Source organism: Mustela lutreola, chromosome 13 (assembly GCF_030435805.1).
Source record: "Mustela lutreola isolate mMusLut2 chromosome 13, mMusLut2.pri, whole genome shotgun sequence".
NCBI lineage: Eukaryota > Metazoa > Chordata > Mammalia > Carnivora > Mustelidae > Mustela > Mustela lutreola.
Window position 1 is genome coordinate 12,227,675 of NC_081302.1, and position 11,507 is coordinate 12,239,181.

General features: G+C 48.2%; 1 long non-coding RNA gene across 1 annotated transcript; it reads left to right on the plus strand.

The window, feature by feature from the left end:
• The first annotated feature begins 5,997 nt into the window (after nt 1-5,997).
• Nucleotides 5,998-11,106, plus strand: LOC131813760 (uncharacterized). Its single transcript, XR_009346954.1, has 3 exons — nt 5,998-6,500; nt 6,614-6,939; nt 7,329-11,106. It is a non-coding gene; the product is annotated as an uncharacterized LOC131813760 (long non-coding RNA).
• Nucleotides 11,107-11,507: the final 401 nt, after the last annotated feature.

Consider the following 11,507-nt stretch of genomic DNA (forward strand, 5'->3'; position numbering starts at 1 on the left):
GGTGCGGGTGTTTTGGCACTGGGAGACCATGCCTCAACCCTCAGCTGGCCTTGCCCGGGTTTTGTTCCTGTCCCTGGAAAAGGGTATTACACCACCAGGAGCTTGTTCTTAATAACTCAGGACTCCATTCATTTCAGATTTAGGCCAGCATGCTAGGGTGGAAATCATTCAGACACTTTATTATGGCACAAAAGGCAAGACTTTTAATATCTAAATGAATTAATGAGAATCAAAAAAATATACCTTCAAATAACGAAATTGCAGTTAAAAACGGGATTATTGTGCCTCCTATCAGTTTAAGTCTATGACCCAAACATTTCCAAGGACAGAGGACTCAGAATTATCATAATGATTCCGATACAGAACAAAACCATCCATTACCATCTCTTCCTGAATGAGCAGGGCTTTCATCCTCATTAAATTGTAAAAATGATGAAGTAATGGCCTCCATGAGAAATGTAAAATGTTTTCAATTAAAAGATACATTTAGGGAGAGGATTTTATTTATAGATGATCATTAGCATTTAGTCAAATTAATGTATCCATGCCAGCTAATAAATCATATCTCCATATTATAAGAATTATCTTGAGCTTCCGTACCATACAGATTTGCACATACGAAAATGGTTGGAACTGGGATTTTTCTTACCTCATGAGATGAAAGATCACTCCTGCAAAAAAGAAATAATTATAATAACAATCACTACCATGTACCGAGTTCTTTCCATGCTTGACCCACATGTATGAATTCTTTTAACCTTCAGGAAAGCCCTATGGGGTGTGTTCTATTTTAATGACAGACCGTGTTTTGGCCATTATGCTTTTCATCCTAAGGTTTAAAAGGGGTTTTGTTTTTTTCATTTATTTAAAGCAAAGTCCAAGATTTGATTTTTAGGAACACCCGTAGTTCAAGGGTGAATTGATGACCTGGATTACAAGATTGCCCATGAGACCACAGAAAAGGGAAACCCTCCCCAATGAAGCTGTGGACTCTTGAAATTGATTTGTGAAATTAACATGCTCCACATAAAATATAATTTTTGTTTAATTGATTGACTTTGAGAACTAGATTAATTCTAGAGGTTACCAGGACAAATAAGCATGCAAGAGTACCAGGAAAACTCTAACCAAGAGGAGCATTGAGGAAGGACTCCCTTACATAGTGATGTCAACAACTGAGTCAGAGATTTTACTCTACCTGTAAAGTAACAAGTTAGCCTCCCACTGTTTCATGATATGGTAGAAGACACCAGACTCCTGGCTAAAGCAGAGTGTCAGTATTATCAGTGTTTTCCTGACTGGGTTCCTAAGCTCTAATTCCCATAGGTGACACAAAGAGGACCATGTGGGTTGCATGACAGGGGAGAAACCCTAAACTTAGGGAGCCCAGATCTTTTATGATCGACGGAAGCATGCCTGCCATTTTCTTCCAGGGGACACGATCTCTATCTTCCACAGCTGTTTGTTAGGCACATATCCTTAAAAGATAGCTCAGAACAAAGGCAACTTCAGCTCAAAAGAGGTGCAAAAAATGCAAGAAACGCAGAGACAATTAGCACAACATATTATACAAGCTTTATAATTAAAGCAGAGATTATGGGCCGTGAAAAGACAAATAAGCAAATGGAATAGAATATAAACATCAAAATGGACCCAAGTTATATGGGAATTTAAAATTTGATAAAGGTGTCATAGCAAATCATTGGAAGAAAATATGGATTTTAACAAACAATGATAAGAAAATAAGGTCATTATCTGGGAAAAAATTTAAGTTGGCTCCATATGTCACAATTACTCAGAATAAGTTCCAGATGAAGTGAAGATTTAAATACTTAAAAAATGAAACTATGTGGCATTGATGGGGGACCGTTGCATCAAAATAATTATACCCCCTACTTCTGGGAAAAAGTGGAAGAACTTAGCTTTATCTGTGATATTCTGGGTTGTTTTAAAGGGCTAATAAATGTAGAAGGAATTACAGAACATTGCCTTTCGAATCATCATTGTAATGATCGATTAAAGCTAAAATTATCACTGGATGCTCAAACCATTGGATAAAAGTTTGAAGAGTGTGATGATTAATTGTGTGTGTCAACTTGGCTAGGCTAGTCTAAATGACACCATGAAGGTATCTAACATTCAAATCAGAAGACTCTGAGTAAAGCAGATTGTCCTCCAGAATGTGGGTGAGCCTCATCTAACCAGTTGAAGGCCATAAGAGAAAAAGTCTGAAGTTCTCTGAGGAAGTGGCAATTCTGTCTCCAGCCTGCCCTGCAGACTTTGGACTTGACGGCCTCCATGATTGCATGAGGCAACTTCTTAAAATCAATCTTTCCTCCCTCTTTCTTTCTCTCCATACATATAGGTTCTGTTGTATTGGTTTTATTTCTCCAGAGAACCCTGACAAATACAGTGGGTTATAGGCTATTTACATATCTCAAATAGACTCCCACAATTAACTTGTTAAAAGCAAAGGGAAAAAGGGGACCTTTGTGGAGCTAACTGGAGGGTAATACCTTATCTGAGTGATCTCAATAACGGGCTGAGCCAACATCACGTGCCCTCTGATGTGATGCACTGAAAATGAGCCGACATTATTAATGTAGGAACCCTGCCAAAAATGAGCCAGCTGATTCTAATCGAGAGGAGAGCTTATTGTGAGCATGAGGAAACAGTCAAATCTAAAACGGATGAATGGAAGAGCATCACACAAAGCAACTGACCCGTACTCTTCAAAACGAAATGTCAATGTCATGGAAAACCGAAAAGAAGAAGAAGGAAAAGAAGAAGGAAAAAAAGAAGAAGCCTGAGGAACTGGTCTTGAACAAAGAAAAGAAAGACATAACAACTAAATATGAAATACGATCCTGAATTAGATCGAGAGCCAGAAAAAAATTGCTTATAAAGGATATTACTGGGCAAATAGTTAGACAAGAGAATTGAATTATTATGAAATCCCCTGACTTGGACTAAGAGTACCATAGTTAGGTAAGAGAATGTCTTTGCACTTACGAGATCCTGTGAGTGAGAGAAAGGGAGGAAGGAGGGGGAGGGAGAGACAGAGAGGAGGGAATGAGAGGAAAAAGCAATGCATCAAAATGACTAAGATCAGTGAACTCAGGGGAAGGGTATATGGAGTTGATTGTACTTATTTGTGGTCTTCTAACTTTTCTGAGGTCTGAGGTTTTTTCAGAATAAAATGTTTAAAAAAGAATACATAAGCATTGGAAATTTCTTTTTAAGATTTTATTTATTTATTTGAGAGAGAGAGAGAAAGAGTGGTGGGTGGGGCAGAGGGAGAGAGAGACTCTCAAGCAGACGCCCAGCTGAGCACGGAGCCCAATGTGGGGCTCGATCTCATGACCCTAAGATCATGACCCGAGCTGAAATCACTCAGTCTTCTGAGCCACCCAGGTGCCCCAAGCACGGGCAATGTTTAAACCAAATAGTGACAAGTATGCTTTGGAAAGACAGACATGGAAGAATTTCCAATTCATGTGATTCTATGGCACATTTTTTTGGACTACTCCCCTGTTTTAGACGTAGAATCACGGTGAAGTAAGATACCACAGCAGTAAGCTATCCACTTGCCCTCTCCCATGATCTGGTATGATTCTTCCTGCGGTCCTTACTCCCCGTTAACTTGTAAAATGAGTATCATGTCAAGGCCAGGTATTAGGTGGCTCAGTACAAGAGCTATTTTTTTTAAATGTCTGTACCTCTGATGTGTTTTTCTTCCTTTACCTATTTATTCCAAAAACTTCTTAAATTCCAGTTTATTGTGTCTGAAAGCTCCAATCGAGCACATTTCTCTACTTTATAGTGCGGCAGCTGTATCCCTGATATGGGGTATCGGCTGACGCGGGTCAGGAGCAGAACCAGACCATGGGAGCAGGTATTGCTTAGCTCAGGAAGGGGCACGCAGTGGGGTCACGGGTAGACTGTGAGACGTGGAACCCGGCAATGGGCATTAGGGATGCAGCTATAAGCTTGGGGTTTCAAGAGCAAGCTTTGGGGCCCTTCAAGACTTAGGGGACAAGGCAAGATCCCAGTCCTGGAGAAACCAAGGGATGGGGACACAAGAACTCAGAGTTGGAGTGGGGACAGGATGGGGTTCAGGTGCTAAAATGCTCATACCAAACAGAACATTGGTCTCCAAAAAGAAACGCAGACACCCTTTCTTTGAGAAGGAATTGGGGAGGTCAGTGTAGGATGAGGGCAGAATCCATGTTATCGCACACCACCTCCTGAGCTCGTAACTCCTTCAGCCTTGTGGTTACCCTTGATCTTTGCTTTCGCTGTCCTCATCCACCGCCGACTTCCGCATGGACCAGCCATTTAGAGCTGCGCAGACTCAGCACAAGGCTGTCCTCTGTGACCACAGAGGCCTTGAATGCTCATCTTGGCTGGATGGGAAGACTGACCGTTACAACTGGTATCCAGCTGACGTGGAAGCCAGATAGCGAAGACTAAACTTAGCAAAGTCTGAACTCGTGGGCTACAAGAATAAATCTGAAATATCGCCAAAAGTTATTTGATGATCACCGCAGTGGTATCACGAGAAAAACTTAGAAGTCAGTTCTTACATTTAACATTTCGCTGTAGAGACAATAATTTCTCTTGTGATCACTAAACCACTTTATGAGATTAGCCGCTCACGGTCAGCTTAGCTTTGCCAGGGCAAGGACCCGTGTTGCAAATGTTGTCACTGTGGGGTCTCGTGATCGGATTGGGGGTGCACCGTATGTGGGGTGACCCACCTGGGTTAGAGGCCAGGGGCAAGGGCAGTGAGAGAAGTCCCCCAAGGCAGAACAGAGGAGATGGAAGGTTGTTGACTACACCAGAAGAGAGCGATGGGCAGGACAGCCAGGGAGAGGCTGTCTGCCACAGGGCCGTGGTGCCGTCTACAGTTAAGGGGGGAGGTGCGCAGGTAGGGACCCTATGGAATTTTCCTTTTTGTAAGTAAGGCATTCACCGGCCAGGGTTTACGGATGTTTTGAAGTAGGTCATCTAGCGGACCTGTTTGTGTTCATCCAGCGGTCTGGGGCTGCCTGTGGCCCTTCCCACCTCACTCAGACTTCCACCGTCCACACTGGTTGCCTAAAAGTGGTCTCAACAGTCACCGTGTTAGGAAGCTTCCCTTCCCCTCCAGTGGCAAGTTAACTCCTTAAGTTCTTAAAGTTTTTTTTTTTTTTTTTTTTACTTTTCTTATTTTATTTTTTTAAAAGATTTTATGTATTTGTCAGAGAGCAAGAGATAGCACAAGCCGGGGGAATGGGAGAGGGTCAAGCAAGGAGGCAGATGCGGGGCTCGATGCCAGGACCCTGGGATCACGACCTGAGCTGAGGGCAGACACTTAACGACTGAGCCACCCAGGCGTCCCCCGAACTTAAAGATGGAGCACTGGTAATAATGCAAGTTCTCTGAAGCAGTCCTGCAAGCGAAGACCCGTGCCATACTTTAAAACACACTTCCTCAGAGTATTTTTTTTTTTATTACACATCGATGTATACTCGTATTGAAAATCAGCATGCAGGTACAACCGTAACTGAGGACAGCGTTTCCTATACTCCCGGCATCCCCGTGCTGATCGGAGTTAATGATAACCGAGACGCTTGAGACTGGCGTGCTCGAAAAGACGAAGAAGTTGGCTCCTTGACCTTGCCCAGGCGTACCTGACTACATGGCTGAATCACAGACTTTGGCCCAAAGCCGAGACCACAGCTCAGCGTGCCTGCAGCCTTATCTGCTGCCTGGTATTGTTCAAGAAAGCTTTCCTGGGCTTCTTGCTGCACACTTTTTGGGAAGGTTGAGTCCACAGAAGGACTGACTTAGCTAACTTTATGTTTTAGCAAGAGCCTTTAGCCTGAGTGTTACATCAACTAAACCTTTCTTTGCTTATCTACAGATCATGCATTGTTTCCTAGAAACACTCAGAGCCAAGCCCTCTTGCCCAACCTCCCCACCCCACCCCCACTCCCTCTGAACATCTGGAAACATCTGTAGCTGGCACCCTTGGGTCTGTACATAATCGAGTGTTACAGACCACAAGGTCTCCCTTCTATTGATCAATGGCCCTAAAATTCCTGTACAACTCATCAGGCTAGCCAGAAACCTCAGAGCCATTTTTGGACGAGGGTCTGCCTTCTACCCCCAGGTGGCTGGCCTCCTGGAGAAAACTCAGATTCTTTTCCAATCAGAACTCGTTTCTTGAGTGTTGGCTTTTCCAGGGACAGCAGCCAAACCTGGGTTTTTGGTATGGAGGTGAGGATCACCAGGATTCAGAGCACACTCCGGGGGACACTGCCAGGAGTGTCCCCTCGCGGGTGGCTCAGACCCCACAGTTTGATGCGTTTGTAGGGACCCGCAGAGGCAGAACCTATCCCGTGTCCACACACCGTGGGAGCGACGCCCGACACCAAGCCGGCCATCGATGTGTTTCTGCTGAACAGGAGAGCAAGCCAACAAAGGAACAGGAATGAGCAGGAGACTGCGGCAAGGTCAGCATTTATGACCCGCGGTGAGAGGCCCCCGAGGACATTCCGTCCTGACCTGTCTGGAAGCAGAGGGTTTGACCTTGTGATTTAACTGAGATCTTTTCAACCTCTGACAGCTTTGCTAGAAAATCCACCAGAGGTGCCCAGGCCTCGGAGGGAACGTTTCAGAAACCGCAGGACGCCCACTCCATCAGAGAGCCCTGGAAGCAACAGCAGGACAGGGGCGGCATTTCCAGAGCCTTCCTCGGGGGGAGGGGAAGGAGTGCGTGTGCACCCGGAAGGCTCGTGATGCTCGGCTTTCCGTGACAGCCCCAGCGTCAGCCCTCTGAGCAGGCTTCTTAAATTGCGGGCTGAACAGCTCTGACTCACCGCCCAACTCCGGTCCTGCTCTATTTTCCATTATAGAAACCTTATCTTGTGCGTCAAGATCCGAGATAAAAACGTGAGAATCTGAGAGGGTGGGAGCAGGGAGGGGGTTGGGCTGTGTGGGAGGAAGGGAAGAGGGACCGACGCCCTCATCGACACCCCCCACCCCTTTGCCTGGGAGGGTGTCTCCCGCCGGGAACGCAGAGCGCTGTTCCCTTGCTGTGGCTGCTGGTGGCCCAGGGAAGAACCTCCTCCAGGGCGGGAGCTGCTCCCACGCCCCGGGGCCATCCCACAGGCTCCATGACTCCTGGATGCAGGCTCAGTCCCCCAAACCAGCTCCTGATCCCTGACTCCTGACTCCGGGGTGGCTTTTGTAAGGGCAAATATAAACGCAAAATAAGAAGTTTAATTCTCCCAGGGGACGGGAGGGGGAAAGACTCCCCCACTTTTCCTGTTTCTTTGCAGAATTCCTTTTTCCATCCTCCTCAAATGCTCCTACATCTTTTTTATGGGCCACAGAAGCCACTGGCCAGCCTTACAACTCAGGATTGTGTCCTGAAAGACCTGGGGGTCATCTCTTTGTACGTAATCATCAAGGAATACCCCATTTCCCCCAGGGGAAGATGCGCCTACTTTCTCCCCACTTGACCTTGTGAAAGCTGCCTGATGCAAAAGATTTATCCGTTTAGCTACGGAAGACAGACAGACAGACAGCGTTTCTCTTTGCAACTCCTCCCGATGCTGGCCTGGGATTCTCATCACGGTTCTGGTTTAATGTGGGTCAGTGATACACCTGTTGGCTTTCTCGTCTATCTTTGCAGAGGGGGTTTGGGGGGTCAGGAGTCAATTTGGTTTTTAATTGTATTCCCCACACTTTGTCCCACACCAGGGACATGATTTTCACATCAAAGACAAGTGGGGAGATGAGAGATTCTATTGACCCAACGAAGGTGGTGCAGACCCAGCCTTCGGCAGCTTGTCTCCCAGATTCCTGGCCCCTGCTGTTCCCCTCACGGTGGGCTGAACAGAAGGCACTTCGTGAGCATCAGAATACTGAACCCAGAGACCTGGGAACAGGATTTCATCAGTGATGTGAGAGAGCTGGGGAAAGCTGGTGATGGTCCCTGGCGCACCCGATCCATCTCCAACCTGAGAGGTCAGGGAACGATCCAGTGTGGTGACAGTCCTCTGAACTGTGTCACCCAGGGCGGCCTCAAATCCCTTGCTCAATCCTGGGTTTGTGGCCTGCCCAGGGCTGTGGCTGTCCTCTCAGCAATTAAGGAGTCCCTCCCGCCATATAGGACCTAACTACCTGCTCCGAGATCATCCCGGAACAGCCAGGGATCCTCCCCCTGAATCACACCCCAGAACTCGCATGAATTGGAGCCTAAGCGTTAACCAGCATCTTCTATAGAGATGCAGAGCCGTCTGGGAAGGCCCTGCAGGCGTCCCCACACCTTAATCAGTTCGCCATTTGCAGATGTCCACCGGGACCTTGCACTTGGAGTTTTAGAAGGAGAAGGTGAGGGCTGAAGAAAGGCTGATGAAGGAAGAAGCTGTTTTGAGGCTGGGCACATAAGCAGGTGCATCGGGAGGGAGGGGCAGCTCGGAAGCCAGCCTGTGGTGCAAGTCAACCCTGAAGGCGGCCACTGCCTCTAAGCAACCAGCCCAGGGAGCTAGACAACAACCACTGAGCAGTTGGGGGAAAATGGCCAGGACCTGACAAAGAGCTGCATGCTTCCCTTTTGGACCCACTTACAACTTGATACCAATCAGAGAAAACCAAACATGTGCCCTAACCCATCACCTAGGACACCCTGATTCTAGTTAGCCCACTACCAGCCTCCCCAGGCCAGCAGGCTCCAATCGGGGCAACCCAGAACCTTCCCCTCCAGCTCTGTGAGGCGCTGCCGTCCTCCGCCTGCTTCCCGGGTCTCTGGCAAACCCAAGGGCTGGCGTCCAGCTCCCTCTCTCGGGCCAGCTCTGGATAGGAGTAGTCTCTGCTGTTCTCGTTTGTTCCACAGAGGTAAGACCAACTTCTCTCATCTTGGAAGAGAGGAGATGCCGTCCAGGCTGCCGGATGGGTGGGTGGGAAGCGACACGGCGACCGTCCTCCCCTCCTGCCAAGGCGAGTCTGCAACGCGTCCGGGGGCCAGAGATGATTTTTAAGATGAAGCAAAGTGAGTGGCCGCCACAGACAGAGGCGTCCTGCCACGGGCCGGCTCGTCCTTCCAGAATCCCGACGTTGCCCTACCCTACAGGCCTGCCGTGCATTCCAGCCCGCCCTCCCCCGAGGACGAGAAGATCTGACAGGAGCCTGAGGTGGTTTCCACCATGTTCTGGAAGCACCTCCCCCACAGGGATACTCCAGCTCCTCAGGCCTCAGAGCTGGGGGTATCCTTCTGATGCTTTGTGAGAGGTGACCCTCTGGTCTGTCTCCTTTGGAAAGCAAATGCAAGTCCCACCAGGGGTCATGCTGGAAGCAGGAGGAAACCAGGATGCACGACCCCCACAGGATGACCAGGACCCTCTGCGTGGCAAGGCCTCGGGGGAGGCCTGGTGAGAGGGATGACCAGTTGCGAAACACAGGCCGCCTCTTCTCTCTCTCCCAACCTTCGGACGAAGACTGAGTCAGCTTCCCAACACAAACAGTGACTCAGGCCCCGAGAGACAGAGTGGCCAGCCCTTTCTCTGGCTCTTCCTTCAGGAAATGGAATAACTTCCCATGAAAATATTCAGAGGCGGTAATGAAGGCCCTCGCCTTCGTCCTTTTAAGCTAAAGCCCTCGGAAGAGACTCCTTTTTCCTTAAAAGTAGTTCTCCCACATTTTGAGAGTGGGAACTCAGCCCTGTGGGATGTCCCGGGGAATAGAAGGACACATACCCGACCAGGCCCCCAAATGTCTGTACCTATCAGAGATTAGATGGGACTGACGTCCTGACTAACTCCAGTGTTGTTGGTCTTTCCTTGGTTCCTGTTACTATCCACAAGGGTCCTGGGGACCTCACAGAAGGAAGGACCTAGATGAGAAGAAAGACATCCACAAAGCAGATGCCAGCGAGCATCTCTGTGGCTGAAACCACCACGGACCAGCATTTTTTGATTTCATCTTGTCATCAAAATGTCGCCAAAAATGGGTTGAGGGCCGGCCCCGTTGGCTGGAGACCCCACTGATGTCTGTTGGGTCTGAGAACATTCTCGAAAGTATCCCCCGCATGAACACTTACCCGGTGGAGGCACTGAACGCCACTTTTGCGGACCTTTCTTGACTTGGGAGAAATGCTTTCAGAAGTCCCTCCAGGGAGCCGTGTAGAGCGTGGTTATCAAACTCGCAGCGCTCTCGTTCTGCTCCAAGCACCTTTTTAGTCCAAGTACAATGTCATGGCTATTAAGGGCCCAGGAGACTTTCTCAGCCTGGCTCATCTGTAACTGTCTGTCACCACGCTGGGTCCTTCCACTTCCTGTTCCATTCTCGTGCTCCTGCATCTTACCATCACTGACCCTTATCTTAGCCAGTACGGGTTTGTGGTGGAATGGAAACCCCATTGGGAGGAAAACACAGGGGAGAGTCAGCACTAATGGGTGCTGGGGGACGCTAAGCCTGCAGACCCTGGGGTTCTCCTCCAGGCTCTTGGTCAAGGGGTGAGCTCCTCTGACCCGCTTACCAACACCTTTGGAGCCCATGTTTAATGATACGAAGATGTTCCAATAAGAACAATTTACCAAGTGAAGGGCAGTTAGTCCAAAATGGGTTTCTGACATTAAGGAGGCAGTGAGCAGTTTTTTCCATAAGAAAAAACGGTGACTCCCGGGCTAGGTCATATACTTTCCTCCTTTCCTCCTTCACGGCAGAGTGTCCTCATTTGGTCTGGAAACGTCCAAGAGAGCCCAGATGATCAATGGAAGATCTCGGGAGAGGCTCGGGGCTCAGCCAGCGCTTCGCTGTGTACTACGGGGAGAGAGTTAACCGCTCTTGACCTTGGCTTTGCCGTCTTGCTTGCTCTTAGTCATTTTGTGGAAGAATACAGTACAATTTCCAAAATGAATGAAGGGGGTGATTCTGGGGTTGGGACAGACCCAGCAGATACAAAGCAGTGGCCGGTTCCAGATCAACCCAAGAGAGGGCTGAGGGCGAACTGTCCACACTGTGCAAAAGCCGTCAACGTCAGGCTTTTCTACCAAAACGGTTTCTCGAGATCAATTTCTTGCATCCCTAAGCATCACACCAAAAGTTATTTTTAGGCTTCCCCTGGCAACAAGCACGTGTCCATCACAAAGACATTTGCCCATGGCTCCGCCAGAGTTATTTCATGGGACTCTGAGTCCCTCTGCCTCAGCCCCGTCAGAACAGAGCTCACCCATGGGCTCCCCACTCTGCCTTCAGTTTTACTTGCTCCCCTAGGAGCACAGGGCAATGCTTGGCCCTCAGCTGCCTTTGCACCCCGAGTGTAAAGCCTGCAGAATATCAAGTCCTTTTGGGGGCACCTGGGTGGCTCCTTTGGTTAAGCATCTGCCTTTGGCTCAAGTCATTATCTCAGGGTCCTGGGATCGACCCCATACTCCACTCATCTCTCTCTCTAAATAAAATAATATCTTTTAAAAAAAAAAAAAAAAGAGTATCAAGCCCTTCCACTCAAAGACCAG